Raw genomic sequence first — 20,652 nt, forward strand, 5'->3', positions numbered from 1 at the left:
GCTTCCCCGAGGCCTTATTTTTATCCCCGTTAACTCGTCCATACGAGCTCCGAAAAATTTCCAAAAAATCTCCAAAAATTCCGAAAAATTCTCTTATTATTATTCTCTATTTTTACGGTATTTTACATTCTCCCCCACTAATAAAAATTTGGTCCCCAAATTTCGTTATCTACCATCAACAAATACTAACAACAGACAAGAGTATAAATGTTGAACGGTAAATTAAATCACATATCTCAAGTGAAAAGATGAGGGTATCGAGCTCAGACAGTATCTTCGAGCTCCCAAGTAGCCTCCTCATCGGAATGATGATGTCATCCAACTTTAACCAGTCGGATTGTCTTGTACCGTAACTGACGCTCATTCCGGTCCAAAATCCGTACCGAAACCTCCTCATAGGTAACGTCAGGCTAAAAATGAACTGAGATATCTGTCAGCTCATGTGTCGGGTCAGGTATGTATGTCCTCAACATAGATACATGGAATACATCGTGAACACCTCTGAGGCCAAATCTCTTCACTCTTTTCGTGGGTGAAATTCGCAGAAATACATGGTCGCCAATAGAGAACGCTAGGGGTCTGCGTCTCTGATCAGCATAACACTTCTGGCGATCCTGCGCCTCTAACATCCTCGGTCTAATAATACGGACCAACTCTTCGTTCTGTTGAGCTCTATGAGGCCCCAACAACTGGACCTCCCCAACCTCATCCCAGAGGGTGGGTGTCCGACAAGACCTACTATACAACGCTTCAAACGGTGCCATCCGGATAGCCGAAAGAAAGTTGTTGTTGTAGGCGAACTCTACCAATGGCAGATGGTCCTCCCAACTGCCTCCGAAATCCAATACACACGATCTCAGCAAATCCTCTAGAGTCTGAGTGGTTCGCTCTGACTGTCCATCTGTCTGCGGATGGAAAACTGTACTGAATCGGAGCTGAGTGCCCAAGGCCTGCTACAGACTATGCCAGATACAAGACGTGAACCGGGGGTCTCTATCCGAAATAATACTCAAAGGAACACCATGTAATCTGATGATCTCTCGGCAATACAGATTTGCAAATCGATCCAGAGAATCAGTCTTCCGAATCGCTAAGAAGTGCGTAGATTTGGTTAATCGATTGACGATTACCCAAATCACGTCATGGCCTCGTCGTGTCCTCGGCAAACCCACCACAAAGTCCATGGTAATATGTTCTCATTTCCACTCAGGAACAGGAATCCTCTATAGAAATCCGACAGGTCTCTAGTACTCAGCCCTCACCTGCTGACATACAAGACATCTAGCTACAAAATCCGCGATGTCTTCCTTCATGTCGTTCCACCAATAGGAACACTTCAAATCTTGGTACATACAGGTACCACCTGGGTGGATAGCAAATCATGAGCGATGCGCCTCCTGAAATAACTCCTCCCTGACTGGGTGAAATGGAGGTACGCATAAGCGACCTCGGAAATATATAATACCAGCTTCATCTCGGGTAAACTCGGTCTGCTGCCCGGAAACTATCCGGCTGCCAATAAACTGCAAAATGCTGATCACTGGCCTGGGCCTCTCGGATCCTCGTCCTGATCGATGACTGAGCAACCATGGTAACAATAATACCCTGCTCTGCCTATCCCTGCTCCTCAAGATCTAACTCAGAGAAACCCTGAATCAAGTCCGTGACCACAACTCGATGGCAAGCTAAAGTCCCTCTGGACTTCCTGCTAAGTGCATCGGCAACCACATTAGCTCTCCCCGGTGATAGCTAATGGTACAATCATAATCCTTCAGGAACTCCATCCATCTCCTCTGTCGGAGATTAAGTTCCTTCAAAGTAAACAGATATTTGAGACTCTTATGGTTAGTGAGAATCTCAAATGTAACGCCATATAAATAATGTCGCCAAATCTTCATGGAAAAATAATGGCGACTAGCTCCCCATCATGTACAGGGTAGTTCTTCTCATGCTCCTTCAACCGACGAGAAGCGTAGGAGACTACTCTATCTTGCTGCATCAGAACAACGCTCAAACCCTGAATAGATGCGTCGGTGTAGAGGACATATCCATCCTCTCCAGAAGGTAAAACCAAAACTGAAGCCGACACTAATCTCCGCTTCAGCTCCTGGAAGCTGGTCTCGTATTCCTCGGACCACGTGAACTTCATGCCTTTCCTGGTCAGGCGTGTCAGTGACATAGCTATCCGAGAGAAACCCTCAACGTATCTCTAGAAATATCAAGCCAAACAAAGGAAGTTGCAAGCCTCCTCTATAGACTTCGTCTACTCCCAACGGTAACAACCTCTATCTCCTGTGGAACCACGGTATACTCCTACTGGTGACCGTGTGTCTCATGCATCTCACAGAAGACAACCAAAATACACACTACTGATCTTCATATATAGATGTTCTCGTCAAAACATCTCTAGAGCTATGCAAAATGGTGTGCGTGACTCACCTCGGATCAGAAATAGATCACCACATCGTCAACAAAGACAATGGAAACCAATCCAAACATCCTAGTGATACCCAAATCATCGAGTTCATGCTAACATCTAGGACACTGCAAGCCCTAATGGTGAAACCAAGACACATAATGTCCGTATCACAGACATTTCTAACCATAAGATCCTCAACAATAAACAGATCTGATCACCAACGATATAAATCACCAAAGAATAGATCCTCCGGTGTGTGAGCAACGCTCCATCACAGAAAATACCACATATGTGGGAGCAACACTCTACCACAAGAAATCCTCAATATGTAGGAGTAACACTCCACTACAAATAATCCGTAACATATATCTGCAATAAATATGGGAGCAATGCTTCGCTACAAGCAATCCACAATATATGGGAGCTACACTCCACCACAAACAACCCAAAATATATGGGAGCAACGCTCCACCATAAACCAACAATAATATGTGGGAGCTACGCTCCACCACAAACGATCCATCAGTGCTCAGGACACCTAACTATCTAGCTAGAGACTGTATGAGATCACTCTATCACAGATCACTGTGGGCAACCAAGGGTATAACACCCTAATAAGCAAATCAAATCCATCATCAACTGTATCATCATCCTAGTGGGTCAGTCATCCACTAATAGGAGAATTAGTTGACAGGGTAATACAACCAATTACATAATGTAGACACTCACATTCTACATTCCACATAGGTAGAATCATCATGTTGCTACCAATCATACACTTGACACACGTGCACACACAACATATGTATAATCGACATAATCCTCCAACTAGTACACACCAAACATACTCACAACATAGGTATAAATCATTGTGATACCTCCAACAATGCATATCAACTCGTGTGCATATATTAACATAGGTATAATCGACAATACACCTCAAACAACACTCACATGACATATATACACCTATGCCAAGAGTATAATCAACGTAATACTTCCAACAAGTCATAACAGACACGAGTGTACATTCAGAACAATCATATAATAAACAAGATACCTCGAATATTACATCGAACACATATGTTCATATCACAACACAGATTTAATCGACAAAATACCTCCAATAAACCAATCAGACCACTCGGGTATAATCTACTAGAAACCCACAATAATCATTATCTGGACAAATATACACTCACTGCATGCAATTTTGACCGTCTATCATAGAACTCCTACAACACATAATAATCAAGTGTATAAACTACACAGATATGTATAATCAGCATATTTAATCCAATCTACCACACAAACCCTATGCTACCTACTCTCATGGTTTAAGGGTAAATCTAAATAAAATCAAACATAAAGATCATACAGGAAAACATAATCATAGACAATCCAACTAGGTACATACAGTCTAAATTAAAATCCACATGGAATAGGATACATCGATCCTCAATAGACTGACCAAAATCGACAATGGTATACGGTCAATTCAGTCTTTCCACGTCAGTACGAGTCATGTACCCAAATGTGCTCAAGATATCCACTAAGCACGAATAACTCAAAGATCAGCATCTCTATAAAATAGAGTATGTTGGTCCTCTACTGATTGAACCAACAAAACTAAATCGGTCCCCTTCCAACTGATCAAGATTACATTAATCCTCTTCAAGCAACTATGGTAAATCAAACTTCTACTGATCGATCTAACAATAGTAGATCAATTATCTACTAATAAAATTAATTAAGATAAAATGATATACTACTGGCTAAGTCAACATGAATATGTAGATACTATCTACTACACGGCTAAAAATAACAAAGACTGGTATGTGCCTCGATCTTCTAACCAACTAATCGTAACAGAAGCTAAAACTATTGGGGGTATAATATATAAAATCACCAAAGCCTATAATCCTTAATCTCTATTAAGGTTAATCAAGATCAGTGGCTAACCCATCACATATAATATATGCCACAACAACCAGACAGGTACTAATAAAGAATACTAATACATGTCATAAACTATAATAGTCAACAGTGCATATACTAACCAAAAGGTAGGATAACACATACCAACATACCTCCTATAGCTTGGAGATGTCCTGTCGCTGCCAGGTCCCAAAACCCGAAAAGTCACATCAAGAAGACTAAAACACGAAATCCAAAACACGAGATATAAAACTCGTACCGTACTCTGATACCAAATAAATTGGTATTAGATAAATCTTGAAAATCCAGAACACATAGCAAGTATCGTAACCTCGCTCTGATACCACTTAATTGTCATGCCTCGAAGGAGTCCCTGTCCGAAAATTTTTGACAACACCTCCCCTGTACGGGTGACAATCTGAAGCAATTCTACATACAAAATATACATCAGCCACAAGCGGCTGAAATATACACACAACCACGCAGTATATAAGTGCAGCAAACACAAATGCAGTATATAAGTGCAGCAAACACAAGCAATAAATTCATAAAGGCGTATGATGTCAATGATGCGTCCTGGTCACCCCTGACGCCAGTCAGCCATCTCACACACAATGGTGAGACCTAGTGGGTAGGGCTGTGACAACCGTGCACTCTGACATCACTGCTCCTGATGAGTGACCGAGTGGACGGGATGCTGTCGGAGTACTCCCATCCTCTTACCCCAAATAATAAATGGGGGAGCTCAATGCTCTCATCTCCCGGTACACAATGACGGGGAGGTATCTCTACAGGCTACCATGCTGAGTCACCTGACCAACGGAGCCAAATAGAGTCCACCGTCTGCCGGCTACCACGCTGCTACACTAAATGACAGTGGAGCCAAACAGAGCGGAACTGTATGCCGGCTACCACGCTGAGTCACATGACCAACGGAGCCAAACAGCAGAACCGCCACACACCTACCTGATATACCACTAATCCATGAGTGGTGGTGTGTGCAGTACATGTAACTGGCGATGTGCTCAACCATAGTGGAGCTGACAATCGTGCAACATGCAATCATGATGCATGACACTAAGCATAACAATAAACTGATCAACATAACCATATCCATATATATAAAATGAGTACCGCAATATCGATGGTCAAAATACCAAGATCTCAAGTACACAGGTCAGATAGGATATCAAAAACCTAAGTCATGAACATAACAAGCATGGTATGTCACTACCTCTCTGAGCATATATATATATAATCATGTGGGTACTAGCATAAAATGCATATCAGGTGAGCAAAACAAGCATATAACAAATCAGGTAGTAACCAACCGAAACAAAAACGAACATAATCATTACTATAGGTTATAACCTACTAAACATATCAACATGACTTAATCAAAGATAAGTCAAGGTACCCGCCTTAAAATCTGTCAATCATGATAAGCTATCCCGCGTCGCGACGCTCACCTCGTAACAAAGTCCTGAGATCACATACTGTATTTAGTTAATTACTTATACAGTAAATAACTAAATAGACTCCCCAATCAAATTAGGGAAAATCCTAATCGCAATAATTAACCTAATTTCTTAATCTAATTAGGTTTAACTAAATCCACAATCTTTCACTTCAATCCAATCAACCTATCAACCATATCATCAATCACAAACTCTACCATCCTTTAGAAACTTAATTTAGCAACATACTAATAAAATACCCAAGGTACATCACTAGAAAAGCACTGACCTTGAGGTATGACTGAAACTCCAGTAGCTCTGCAACCCTACCAATCACTGCCAAGAGCTCAATCCATAAATCCAATTATATAGTAAAAGATTTGCTGAAACCTTAATTCAAAACTGTTGGTGCAATATCCCTTAGGTCAAGGTTGACTGTTTTGACCAAGCTTGAGTCTTGGTCATAGTTTCGATGTTTGACAATACATGTAGACACATGGACAATGCAGGTGAAAGTCCTAGTGAGTGAAGCTAGGCAGTATGGAAATCCTGGTGAGTGAAGCCAGGTGAAAGTCCTAGTGAGTGAAGCTAGGCAGATGGAAATTCTGGTGAGTGAAGCCAGGTGAAAGTCCTAGTGAGTGAAGCTAGGCAGTATGGAAGTCCTGGTGAGTGAAGCCAGGAGGAAGGAAAATCCTGGTGAGTGAAGCCAGGTGAAAGTCCTAGTGAGTGAAGCTAGGCAGATTGAAAACCCTAGTGAGTGAAGCTAGGTGAAAGTCAAAGTAGGTCAAGAGAGTGACCGGATACTTGGCATGAAAGAAAAGTCCAAGTGGGTTAAAGGGATTGACCGGACATTTGGTGAGGGAGTCCTAGCAAGTCAAGGGAGTGACTAGATGCTAGGCATGACGTACCAACAGGTTAAGGTTGACCGGATGTTGGTTTGGGACTTGGTTTTGGGCAAAAACCAAGTGCTGGATCGATCAGTGGATCAATCCAGGCTCTGGATCGATTAGTGGATCGATCCAGACCTTTCCCAGTGAACAGAAAGCCTCTGGATCGATCAGTGGATCGATCCAGAGGTCTCAATCGATCAGTGGATCGATTGGGACGCTGCTGCTTCGCGCGATAAGCGCTGGATCGATCCGTGGATCGATCCAGGCGTTTTTCCTGAGCACATAGGCGCTCTGGATCGATCCATGGATCGATCCAAAGCCTCCCCGATCGATTGGAAAAAATCGAATCGATCGGGATCCGACCGTTGAGTCGTATTTGAGCCGCAGGCGAGCGTTGTCTTCGGCACTTCTTCACCGATTCATTTCAGATCTTCACCAGCTCCTCCACAGCTCTTCTCAAGCTCGAGATCGCCAGTTCTTGAAGGTTCTTGGAGGCTCTTCCAAGTCAAGAGGCGGATCAAAGCAAGAAGAAGAAACTAGGGTTAGCGTTTGTACACTCATTGTAAGCTTGTAAGCTTGTATTTCTTTACTACCCTTTCTTCTTCTTGTATTGAGTCTTGTAGGGATTCTCCGCCCTTGGTAGTTACCATAAAGGAGAGTTTCATTAGTGGAGGGTGTGTGTGTTGGTGTGGATCCTTGGACTAGTCACCTCTTGTGAGGTGGATACCAAGTAAACCAACCGTGTTAGCGTTGTGTGATTTGTTTCTGTATTTTCCACTGCACATCTTCGAAGAAACAAGCAACGCCGAACAACGAGCACGCGACGAGATATTCACCCCCCCTCTAGCTACTTTTGGTCCTAACAAGTGGTATCAGAGCCAGGTCGCTCTTCACTGGAATCATCGCCGGATGAGTCAAGCATAACAAGAAAAGCTAGAGGGTGAAGAAGTTGGAGAAAATTCTTCAAGTTCAAGATTTTATCAAGCTCAACTTCAAGATGCAATTCCAAGATGGACTTGGATTTGATACAAGGGTGGCTCCACCATACACATCCACAAGCTTCGATTCTTGGAAATCAAGAATCGAAAATTTTCTTATGATGGAGATAGAGCAATGGTTTGCTCTTATGGAAGGCTTCAAGGCTCCAACAAACTCCAAGGGCAAGCTTCTCAAGAAAAGCAAATGGAGCTCGGAGCAAGTCCAAAGGTGCGAGGCAAATGACAAAGTGACCAAGCTTTTGGTAAATTTATTGCCAAGCACCATCCTTTGTAAAATTGGAGAATTTGAAGATGCAAAGGATTTATGGAGTAAATTGACCAAGCTTCATGAAGAGATCCCCTCCACTGTACAAGAGCAAGAAGTATCCAGAGAGGGTGACTCTTTGGAGCAAGACCAAAAGGAGGACTCCGAGGTTGAGAGATGCTCAACCTCCGAAGAAGAAGTCCAAGAAGAAGCTTCATCCTCAAGGGAATGCATCGAAGGGAACAAGGAGGGAGCATACTCTTTGTTTCATATTCAAGATGATGAAGCCTCCACCTCTAGGATTGAGGGGGAGCGATCCTTGGTGACGCCGGATCAAGAAGAAGGAGAAGCCTCCACATCCGGGTCAAGAGACGAAGAGGAGGAAGAAGATTCTACCTCCACAAGTCAAGAAAAATCAAATGGAGGGGAATCAAGGTCCGATCAAGAGGAAGTTTCCACCTCCGGATCCAAAGGAAAAGATGCCACCCCTACAAGCAAAGGTATAAATATTTCAATTAATAATAAAATTCATATTATATGCTTTGAATGTAGGGAACATGGGCACTACAAAAGCAAGTGCCCTAAATTGGCCAAGAAGAAGGGTCAAGTGGCACCAAAGGGCAAGGAGAAGCCAAAGGAGACCATCCCCGGAACAAAGAAGAGCAAGGAGCACATTGTGTGTTTTTCTTGCAATCAAAAGGGGCATTACCGGAGTCAATGCCCTAAGGGGAAGAAGATGGTCAAGGCTCAAGGAGGAAGCTCAAGTCAAGGGGGAGCCTCTAAGATAAAAAGGAAGGTAACTTTTATTGAGCCTACCCCTTTACATTATGGTAAAAAGCATGATAGTTCTAATTTTTATCATTTTAATGCAATTTACCATAAGAATAGAAAGCATGAGGGCTTTAAGGAAAAGCATGTGGCCCTACATGCCAAAACTACCCAACCTAAGGTTAGGAAGGTAGATAGACACTTGGGCGGGAACACTAAGGATAATAGATACATGCCCAAGAACAAAAAAGCTCATGGACCAAAACCTAAGGATTTAATGATAGAAAATCAAGTCTTGAGGTCAAGACTTGATAAAATGGAAAAGACCCTAAAAAGGATGGAAAATATCCTACAAGGGCAAAATGAGAAATACCTAGGGCTAGGAAAATCAAAGCCATCCAATGGCCATAGAGGGTTGGGATACAAACCAAAGGCTAAGAAGGATGTGCCCTCGTACCATAGAGTTCCATATAGTTATGGAACAAACCCTAGGTCCAGTGGTCAAGCCAAGAATACTAGGGAAGTCATCCCTAAGAGTATTTTTGTGATAAATGTGACTAAGACTTCTAAGAAGTCTAAGAAAGTCACTAACAAGGTCACAAGGGAGGCTATCCCTAGAGTTGACCTAGAAAATGTGACCAAGGCTTCTAAGAAGCCCAACAAGGTCACTAGGAAGGTATATAGGGAAGTAATCCCTAGTGAGTACCTAGAGCATCCAAGGAGCACCAATAGGTGTTGGCTTCCTAGGAGCATTTTCTCTACCCCATAGATGGGTTAGAGAGTGTCAACTCCGATTAGAAGGGTAGTTAACCCAACTTTGAGGAAATTGGTACTCAAGGAGCATTTTCAAGGTTTTTGTTAACCTTTGAAAATGAAATAGAATTATTATTTACTCTTTGAAAGAGTAAAATGTGCCTAATGGTGGAAAATTTGATTTTATCTTAAATGGCATAAATTGAGAAAATCTATAGAAATACCAAGTTGGGATTTTGGTATTCTCTTAGAAATTTAAGGCAATCCGGGCCTTGATTTAAGTGATTACTCTTATGGGAAAATGAAATATGCCAACATTTGAGGAATGTTTTAAATTTTTAATTGGCATAATTAATTCAAGAGATTAAAGAAATGTCAAGTTGGGTTTTGGCATTTTCTTAAGGAAATTGGGCAATCTAGGGTTTATGCTTTAGAAATAGCTAAGTGATTAAGGATACTTAGATAGGAAATCTAGGTATATTTTATTTATGCTAAACCTTGCCATGATTGTTTGCCCATCATATGCCATGACATCATGTCTATTTTTGCATTCATGACTTATTATGAAAAGCTCAAAAATATCATGTCATGACATACATACATCATGTAGTAATAGGATATTTTCCTTTGAAAAATTAGTTCCTTTTGATGTATTCCATAACATTATCATGCATTAAGTTTAATTCCTTGTAATTAAAGTCAAATGGCATTTAACAACACTCATTAACAAGTGACATCCTAGGTGGATGTCTAATATCTCTAAAATGCCTAGATAGATATGCATGATCCCTAGAATAGGGCAAAACCAAAATCTCACATCTCACAAGACCTATAAGATGACTTGTATGTGTTTTAGTGCACATTAGATACAAGTGAGATGTTAGGATGATGAACAAAACTCAATATGTTGATTTAGTGCATTCTTTTGAGTTTTAAGTTCATCAAAACACATAGTTATGTGTTTTCCCATCATTGGGAAAGCTACTGTACAAGTCATGTGCATTAAGCCCAAGGAACATGGTGGGATATTGGTTTGAAAATGTTTTCAAAATGATTTTGGAAAACCTTGGTGAAGGCTATCTTTTGATAGTAATCACCATTGAATAGTTAAACACAAACTTGAAGAAAACACTAAAGTTTTTGCAAGTTTTCAAGTTTGTGTCAATCTTTGAAAATATGAAGTATTTTCATAGAAAACTATTTTTCCTTGATAGTATATGCCCTAAATAATGCCTACACGAAATTTCATGATTTTTGGATTTTTGTAGAATTTTCTAGGGATTTCTGAAGTTGGCTGATTTTGAAATTCAGCAACTATCAGAGCTCCGATCGATCCATGGATCGATTGGGGTGCCTGAATCGATCCGTGGATCGATTCAGAAGGCAAGTCTCCCGCGAGCAGAAGCTCGCTGGATCGATCAGCCGATCGATCCAAGAAGTCTGAATCGATCAGTGGATCGATTCAAAAAGGTTCAATCGATTGGAACCCAACTCCAATCGATCCAAGTTACTGATTTTGGCTGGGAAAGCCTGATTTCAACATCTTTAAACCTATTTTAGTCTAGGTAACCATTCCAAACCCCTCAAAATACATTTGTATACATAAAAAGGGTGTTTTCGTGTTGAAAACAAGGATGGATTGGTTAAGGAAGACTATATTGAAGTCTAGGGTGAGGTGTGTTTCAAATTTTGAAAATTTGAACCTCAAAGCTTCTAATTTGGGTTTCCTAAAGGATTAGGGATTCCAAGTCATTGTTGGTGCAATGACAGAAGTTACCACCATGTCTTTAGGGGGAGGGACTCTTTAAAGGCATGAAAATTATTTTTCATAAACTTGGAAGGTGGTTAACCTTCCGTTAAGTGAATAATGCTCAAGGATGGACATTTGCCTACATTGAGGAAGAATGTAGGGTTAAGGATAAATGAAGGGTATGAGACCTTCATTATCGTGTTGGTCACAACGAGTGAAGTTGTGAACAACGATGAGCAACTCTTCAGGGGGAGAGTTTTCAACAATGGGGCATTTGTTGAAGTGTGTCCAAAATTGAGGCACGGGTTTATGTGTGCTCAAAGATGGGTTGATGTGTGCCAATAGGGGGAGAATGTGTGGTTTAAGTTAGGCCTTCATTACCTATGGGGGAGGTCATAGGGGGAGAATGAAGGGAACCAACATTCATACTTTGGCATGAATGGAGTTAAGGCTATGGGATTAGCTTAACTCAGAATGGTCCAAACTTAAAGGTATTGTCAAATATCAAAAAGGGGGAGATTGTTGGTGCAATATCCCTTAGGTCAAGGTTGACTGTTTTGACCAAGCTTGAGTCTTGGTCATAGTTTCGATGTTTGACAATACATGTAGACACATGGACAATGCAGGTGCAGTTGTGCATATGGGGAAATTCTGATGAGGGTGAAAGTCCTAGTGAGTGAAGCTAGGCAGATGGAAATCCTGGTGAGTGAAGCCAGGTGAAAGTCCTAGTGAGTGAAGCTAGGCAGTATGGAAGTCCTGGTGAGTGAAGCCAGGAGGAAGGAAAATCCTGGTGAGTGAAGCCAGGTGAAAGTCCTAGTGAGTGAAGCTAGGCAGATTGAAAACCCTAGTGAGTGAAGCTAGGTGAAAGTCAAAGTAGGTCAAGAGAGTGACCGGATACTTGGCATGAAAGAAAAGTCCAAGTGGGTCAAAGGGATTGACCGGACACTTGGTGAGGGAGTCCTAGCAAGTCAAGGGAGTGACTAGATGCTAGGCATGACGTACCAACAGGTTAAGGTTGACCGGATGTTGGTTTGGGAGGTTTGGGACTTGGTTTTGGGCAAAAACCAAGTGCTGGATCGATCAGTGGATCGATCCAGGCTCTGGATCGATTAGTGGATCGATCCAGACCTTTCCCAGTGAACAGAAAGCCTCTGGATCGATCAGTGGATCGATCCAGAGGTCTCAATCGATCAGTGGATCGATTGGGATGTTGCTGCTTCTCGTGATAAGTGCTGGATCGATCCGTGGATCGATCCAGGCGTTTTTCCATAGCACAGAGGCGCTCTGGATCGATCCATGGATCGATCCAAAGCCTCCCCGATCGATTGGGAAAAATCGAATCGATCGGGATCCGACCGTTGAGTCGTATTTGAGCCGTAGGCGAGCGTTGTCTTCGGCACTTCTTCACCGATTCATTTCAGATCTTCACCAGCTCCTCCACATCTCTTCTCAAGCTCGAGATCGCCAGTTCTTGAAGGTTCTTGGAGGCTCTTCCAAGTCAAGAGGCGGATCAAAGCAAGAAGAAGAAACTAGGGTTAGCGTTTGTACACTCATTGTAAGCTTGTAAGCTTGTATTTCTTTACTACCCTTTCTTCTTCTTGTATTGAGTCTTGTAGGGCTTTTCCACCCTTGGTAGTTACCATAAAGGAGAGTTTCATTAGTGGAGGGTGTGTGTGTTGGTGTGGATCCTTGGACTAGTCACCTCTTGTGAGGTGGATACCAAGTAAACCAACCGTGTTTGCGTTGTGAGATTTGTTTCTGTATTTTCCACTGCACATCTTCGAAGAAACAAGCAACGCCGAACAACGGGCACGCGACGAGCTATTCAGCCCCCCCCCCCTCTAGCTACTTTTGGTCCTAACAAAAACACCAAAGCTCACCTCAACAGAACCTTACCTCAATTCGCAGCCGTTCATGCTGCTGGTGAAGGGTTGTTTACTACTAGAATGAAGGCTGTCAGCTACTGCAATTCAAGGTAAGCCGCTCTATTGTGGCAGCAAGTAGTAGAGCACCGTTGTGATCAATGGAGAGGTGTTGCTAGCCGCCTAATCTGCCATCAACTACTAAGATCTAGCATCATTGTGATCGACAACATCACGATGTCCTACCACTGGGATGAAGGAAACCCTATCCTCTGGTGGAAGAAAATGAAGGCATGGCAAAATTAGGGCACGGTAATAAAAAAATATGGAACCACAGTGAAGAGAAAACTAGGGCACGGACCAGACGCGATCGACTGGAGGGATCTTGGCTGCTGGCGCTAGGGCAGAAACAGGGCAGCAATCGCACTAGATCAGAGGCACAAGGAGGAATGGAAGCTTCGGCCGGCTGTCGACGTCAGGGAAGAGGGGAGTCTTGGCCGCGTCGGCTGTGGAGACAACAACAGCACTAGGGCTTGGATGCCGGCGATCGATTGAGAAGAGGAGGTGGGCAGATCGAGGCTGGCGTGATGGGATCTCCGCGGCAAAGGAGCGACCATCGGCTGGTTGCGTGGAGACGCCAAGAACAGAGGAAAGAAAGATCGGAAGGGCTACTCGGCCGGCGGTGGCTTCAGCGTCGCGGGAATAGGAGGTCGCACGAGAATGGGGCGAAGCTCCACACCTTTAGAGGGAGAGGAAGGATGCTCGGCGTCGGTGATCGGAACGAAGGAGTCGCTAGAGAAGGAAGGGGGTATCGAGCAGAAGGAATCGGGGAAAGAAGTTAGGAGAAGAGAAGCCCCGGCCTCTCTTTGGTCCCGGCTCACGCAAGAGGAGAAGGAACTGTCGAAAGCGGCGGTTAGGGCAGATTCGTCGCGAGGCGGAGAAGGCGCGGGGGAAGAAGAAGAAGACTCGGGCGAGGTTCGGGTGAGGACACGGGGAAAAATGAAAAATAAGAAAAAGAAAAAGAATTAGGAAAAGAAAAAGAAAATAAACTTTTCCTTACTTAAATGGGTAGCCTAAACAGGCTTCCCCGAGGTCCTGTTTTTATCCCCGTTAACTCGTCCATACGAGCTCCGAAAAATTTCCGAAAAATCTCCAAAAATTTTGAAAAATTCGCTTATTATTATTCTCTATTTTTACGGTATTTTACAGTAATAAACCACAAGCACATGAGTAAAATTGTTCTTAAAGAAATAAGAGAAGACACGTCTACCTTGGTACCAATGGTACAAGATGAGATACCATAAGAAACTGCAACTTGTGTCACAAATGATGCACAATTACAAGCAGTGTCATGTTGTAGTGGGGAGGTTGTTCGGCAACCTGATAGATTCATATTTTTGGGAGAGTCTTCGGACTTGATTCTTGGTAAACATGAACCTGATCCCTGCACATATGATGAAGCACTCCAAGATAAAGATGCAGCATCTTGGCAAAGTGCAATGAACTCTGAAATAGAATTTATATATTCTAATCAGGTCTGGGAGCTTGTAGAACCACCAAATGGTGTAAAAGCTATTGGTTGTAAATGAGTTTACAAAAGAAAAAGAGGGGCAGACGGGAAGGTGGAAACCTTCAAGGCAAGGCTTGTTGCAAAAGGGTATACTCAGAAAGAGGAAATCGATTATGAGGAAACCTTTTCGCCGGTAGCCATGCTTAAGTCTATCCGGATTCTTTTATCTATTATCGCTCATATGGATTATGAGATTTGGCAAATGGATGTCATGACAGCTTTCCTTAATGGAAGTCTTGAAGAAAACATCCATATGAAGCAACCAGAGGGAATCATTGTGAAGGGCAAAGAGCATCTTGTATGTAAGCTCAATTGGTCTATTTATGGTTTGAAGCAAGCTTCGAGATCTTGGAACATCCAGTTTAATGAAGTGATCTAGTCTTATGGATGCATTCAGTGTCCAGACAAGTCTTGTGTATACAAGAAGAGTGACGAAAACGTGGTAGTATTTCTTGTACTATACGTAGATGATATTTTGCTCATTGGCAACAATGTCAAAGTGTTGTCAGACGTAAGGGTATGGTTGTCAAAGCAGTTTGATATGAAGGACTTGGGAGAATGTGGACATATTCTTAGGATCAAAGTAATAAGGGATTGCAAGAAAAGAATGTTATGCTTATCCCAAGCTTCATACATCGATACTATCCTAGCTCATTTTAGCATGCATAACTCCAAGAAAGGTTTTCTACCTTTTTGGCATGGAGTACCTTTATCTAAAGAGATGTGTCCTAAAATATCAAAGGAGATAGAGGACATGAAGGCAGTTCCTTATGCATCGGTTGTAGGAAGCCTAATGTATGCAATGCTATGTATGAGACTAGATATCTATTTTGCCGTGGGCATGATTAGCAGATATCAAAGTAATCCAGGACCGGGACATTGGACTATCGTAAAGCATATATTAAAGTACCTAAGATGGACTAGAGATTATATGCTAGTTTACCAGGAAGATGATTTTCTCCTTATGGGTTACACGGATTCAGACTTCCAATCAGATAGGGACAATAGTAAGTCAACCTCAGGGTATGTGTTTACTTTGGGAGGTGGAGTCATAACATGGAGGAGTGTTAAGCAGAAATGTGTTTCGGACTCCACCATGGAAGCTGAGTATGTGGCAGCCTCTTAGGCAGCCAAAGAAGCTGTATGACTCAGAAACTTTTTAATGGACTTAGATGTGATTCCTGGTTTGCCCAAAATTATCACAATTTATTGTAATAATAGTGGTACAGTAGCAAACTTGAAGGAACCACGAGTCCATAAGGCTAATAAACACATTGAGTGCAAGTACCACCTGATACGAGACATCGTAAAGCGAGGAGAAGTTGTTGTCGCCAAGATTACATCAGAAGATAACTTGGCAGATCCTTTCACTAAGGTCCTTCCGACGAGAGCTTTTGATAGGCATGTTGAGGGGATGAGAATCAGATGTATGGCAGCATAGTCTTTTAGTATAAGTGGGAGATTGTTAGGATGTATACTAAAAGCCTAGCTTTTTGTATGAACATTTATTGAATGAACATTTATTCTGTAATAAGAATCACATTGGTCAAATGTCTACATTTATGTTAAATGTAGTTGTCCATTTAATTTATATTGTAGATAACATGGTGTGTGGTGTCACACAGAAGATCATGTTATCAGTTCCTTATAAATTATAAAGAGTACCTCACGACCAAGATAGATTGGGATAAACCATTGGAATGGTTGTAGTGTAATTTGATATTAGTTTATCTTGACTATAAAATTACTCTAGTACACTATATGTGTATTGAGTAGGACCATTTGATGTTGTTCCTTTTATACTGATTGCATAAAGAACATAACCTCTGTTATTATGAATGTGCGTACTTTTAATCCCAATATAATAACCAGCACATATACTTAGTATTTATTTCTTTAATTTATCAATGGGTGAGTTTTATTCGTTAAATCAATAGGCCCGATAAGTTGGGAAATAATATTATTTATATGATGTGTTGTTGATTATAGAAGGAAACTGTGTCCTAGTTATCAAGGTTGATGATGTCCCCTTGAGGAGCTCATAAGGATTGTCATGTAAATTTTGCAGGTGGACTTAGTTCTGACATGACAATGAAGTTGAGTAGTATTACTCTTGGAGCTAGATATTAATTAAGTGAGTTGTCAGTAACTCATTTAATTAATGGACATTCGATATCTTAAATACAGGAAGACTAATGCACTCAAAATTACGTTTGAAAATTTTAAAATTCTTAAATTTTTTAACTATAATTTCAAAAGTGATATTTTCAAAAATAATCCTATTTCAAAAATAGTATTTAAAAATAAATATTTTAACAAAGATTCCTCAAGAGTTTTCAAAATTATTAGTGCAAAACTAAGGGACCCGTAGGTAATCTTTTTGATGTGTATCAAATGGGGAGAGTGATCTTAAGTTAAAAATATTTTGACTCTCAAATTTGGTATAAAACCCTAAAGACCAAATACTTAACTTAAGAAAATTATCAAACATCAAAAAGGGAGAGATTGTTGGTGCAATCAACTTCCAGGATTTTGATGTTTGACAATGTACCTAAGTCTGGTTAGTTTGGTGAAGGGTTGATCCAAACAAAACTTGATATTTGGAAGAGAGAAGTCTAGTCAGGACTAGATGACTAGCAAGAAAAAGTCCTAACTGGAGGTTATGTAAGGAGAAGTCCTAGTGAGTGAAATCAGACAATAAAAGCCCTAGAGAGTGAAGCTAGACCTTAGTAAGTGAAGCTAGGTGGTGGAAGTCCTGGTGAGTGAAGCCAAGCAATGGAAGTCCTAGTGAGTGAAGCTGGCCTTAGTGAATGAAGTTATTCAGTGAAATACCCTTGGGGGAGGTAACTCTAGGTAATGGAAAGTCTTGGATGAGTGAACTTTAAGCATGAAGCATAGTAGGTTGGGTAAACTTACAGAAGTACGGCTTGATCGTAAGGGATTGACCCTTAGATTGTAGACTTAGAGGAGGGACCTCCAAGCAAAAGGTAAGCCTAGGTCAGGTAGACTTACAGGAGTATGACTTGATTCTAAGGGATTGACCTTTAGGTGGTAGACCTGGAGGAGGGACCTCCAAGCAAAATGTAGGCCTAGTAGGTTAGGTAGACTTATAGATATAGACTAGGTTTCTATTTGTGTTTATATGATTGTTTTGCAGGAACTTAGAGCTAGAAGCAAATCAAAGAGTAGATAAATACAAATAGGTGAACTAGACTTGATGTGGGTCAAACCGAACCCAAACTGGTTCAGTAGACCGAACCAGCAGTTTAGTAGACCGACAGGTTTGATCCAAATTGTTGAGTTGTGAAATGTTGACATGGAAGATGATGTGGCAAAATATCTGGTTAATCTTTATGAGTTGGATGAGGATAAGGATAAGTCAGATGATGTGGATAGAGATAAGGCTTGATCTCGATATGGTTTTATCCAGATATGACTTCATCAGATAAGAGTTGATCTAGATAAAGATCTGATCCAACTTTATAAAAGGAGACGAAGGATCTACATTAAAAAAATCGATTCTTTATAGTACTACTATCTCCGCACTCAAAAAGCTGTGCCGCGAAGCTCTGCGATTGGGGAAGCTCCAGGAGGAGTGTGCTGCGCTCAAGACTTTTAGGTCGGCTGTCATCCTTTTTATTTGGTTTATTTTATATATGCGCTAAGCCTTTATATTATTTATGATTGTAAAACAAATTGTAAGCGGTTTCTCCGCCTCCTGAAGGTTTCCAAAAAGGAGAAAAACTAGTGGACGGGCACTTCCCCTAATTAGGCCTTGGATATATTGACCCTAGGGGTTGGACACCAAGTAAATAGTCGGTGTTCTTTTTGTCTTTATTGTTATATTTTTGCTGCTATTAACCAACTTTGATAGAATGAATGAAAGAACAGGTGTGAAAAGACAGATCGATATTCACCCCCACCACCACCCCCTCTATCGGTGCCACCTATCCTACAGTATCTCTATATTGATCTCACTTATACTTGATCTTGATAGTTAGTTTTTTTAGAATAGTTATGATTCATGGAGCTAGATTAGTATCTTTATTTTCCTAGATGCCCCCTCACTACATTTTGGTTATCGGAGATACACTCGGGTTGTGATACTCATTTGAAAAAATCAAAATCCCAAAAGAAAAATAAAACGATAGAAAAAAAAATGTGTGTGAAAAGGAATAAAGTTTTTTTATGCAAAGTGAAAAAAGGATAAAAAATAGTTTTCATGAGTGAAAACGACATAGTACCCTTTTGAGACTGAGTTAGGTTACTAGGGAAATACCTATTAGTTTCTCTCTATACCATGTACTTCTTTGAGACCTTGTATAGATAGTTTATATCACCTTGAAGGGGATGAACCTTGCATGTGGCAAGTAAGTGTACATCACTGGAGGTATTGGGAACAAGGCTAAATGACGACTTGACTAGAATTATTAGTGATTGAAACTTAAGAGTCAAGTCGCATTGCATTGCGTACTTAGAGCTTTCATTTGAGGCCACATTAAGATGATTCATATGCCTTTGCTCACTATTGAAACTATTGGATAGGATTTGATAAATTTGCCACACACATAAATTTAGATTACAAGTTTTGTTTAAGAACAAGTAAAAGTTTAAGTATGGAGGTATTTAATGTGTGTATTTCATGCATAATTTTTAGTATTATTTTGCATGCATTATGTTTCATCACATGAGCATATTTTGTATACTTTCATCTCTTTTGTATTGTTTTCACTCTTTTAGTTTGAAGAACTATTCTTTGTAATTTTTGATTGATAGAACGTGAATTTGGAGCTTAATTAGAGTTAAAAAGCCTAGGAAAGAAAGTCCACAACAAGGTACACGCTCTGGCAGTATCCCATGACATGAATGTGTTTCTCCAGTCAAAGTTAGATGTGAAACGGAGTAGCCATGGGGTTTATAGAGTTTGACATGGGCTAGTTATGCCCACAGGCATAATCATACCCTCTCTAGTAGAAGAATCAGTTTTGGTCAGCCTGCAACATGCCCAGGCGATGCCCACTACCACAGCCGTGTTCGTTGCCCCAGCCTCCAACATGCCTAAGTCATGCTAACTTGCACAATCGTGTTCGGCTGTTGTGCCTCGATAATTTTGGAAAGCTGCAATGAATTTGGAATGCTTTGGAGGCTTTGGAAGCTATAAAAGACCTATGAGGTTCATTTTGAGGGAAGAGGAGGTGTTTCCCTATAATAAAGAATCCTAGGAGAGTCGTTCGCAAGGAGCAGTCGAAGATTCCATCCATCGTAGAGCTTGGAGTTGATCCGAAGATGATGATCATCACACGACTAAGCATTCTCTTCTCCTTTTATCCTTGATTTTGTGTTGTTGAATGTCTTCTTTCTAGTTTTTTTGTTGTAACTCCATCTCCGTGAAGTAGTACTCTTAATTCTAAGATAAGTGAGTAGCCAATGTATTATTGACGCTATTTATATATATATCTATTCATTTTTATTTATCGCATGATGTGTTGATCCATCATCTAGCCTTATTGTGCATACCTGATTGTGACACTAATCGTGCATCTTCATGTCCTATGAGATGCGGGGAAGGACCAAAAGGTGAACCAAGCTCTCTAAACCATAAAGACCAAGATTTGAGAGGTTGTTCACTAAAGTAGTTCAAAATCTCATGAGAGCACCATTGGCTGTCATAGAGCTTAATGGGTTTACCTTGATTCGATGTCATGAAATAAGGGATAACACCTAGAGGACTATGGGATATCATGATAGGAGCTTCCCTGGTAAAACAGTTGCTTTAGTAAGGCTCCATTGAAAATAAACGCCACGTTTGGGTAAGCACACTAGTGTAATTTCAAAAGTCTATACCAATTATCTTGGGATAGACTACCTTCATGTGTATCAACATTGAAGTAAGAGAGTGAATAATATTAGGGTGTCAAAAATCATCATAGAGAAATCAAAATCTTAGAATTACTCCCCAAAATTGATTTTTTTTTCCTAAGACTCCTTTTGCTTTCATAATTC

The sequence above is a fragment of the Zingiber officinale genome, chromosome 2B (genome assembly GCF_018446385.1).
Source record: "Zingiber officinale cultivar Zhangliang chromosome 2B, Zo_v1.1, whole genome shotgun sequence".
In the NCBI taxonomy this organism is placed as follows: domain Eukaryota; kingdom Viridiplantae; phylum Streptophyta; class Magnoliopsida; order Zingiberales; family Zingiberaceae; genus Zingiber; species Zingiber officinale.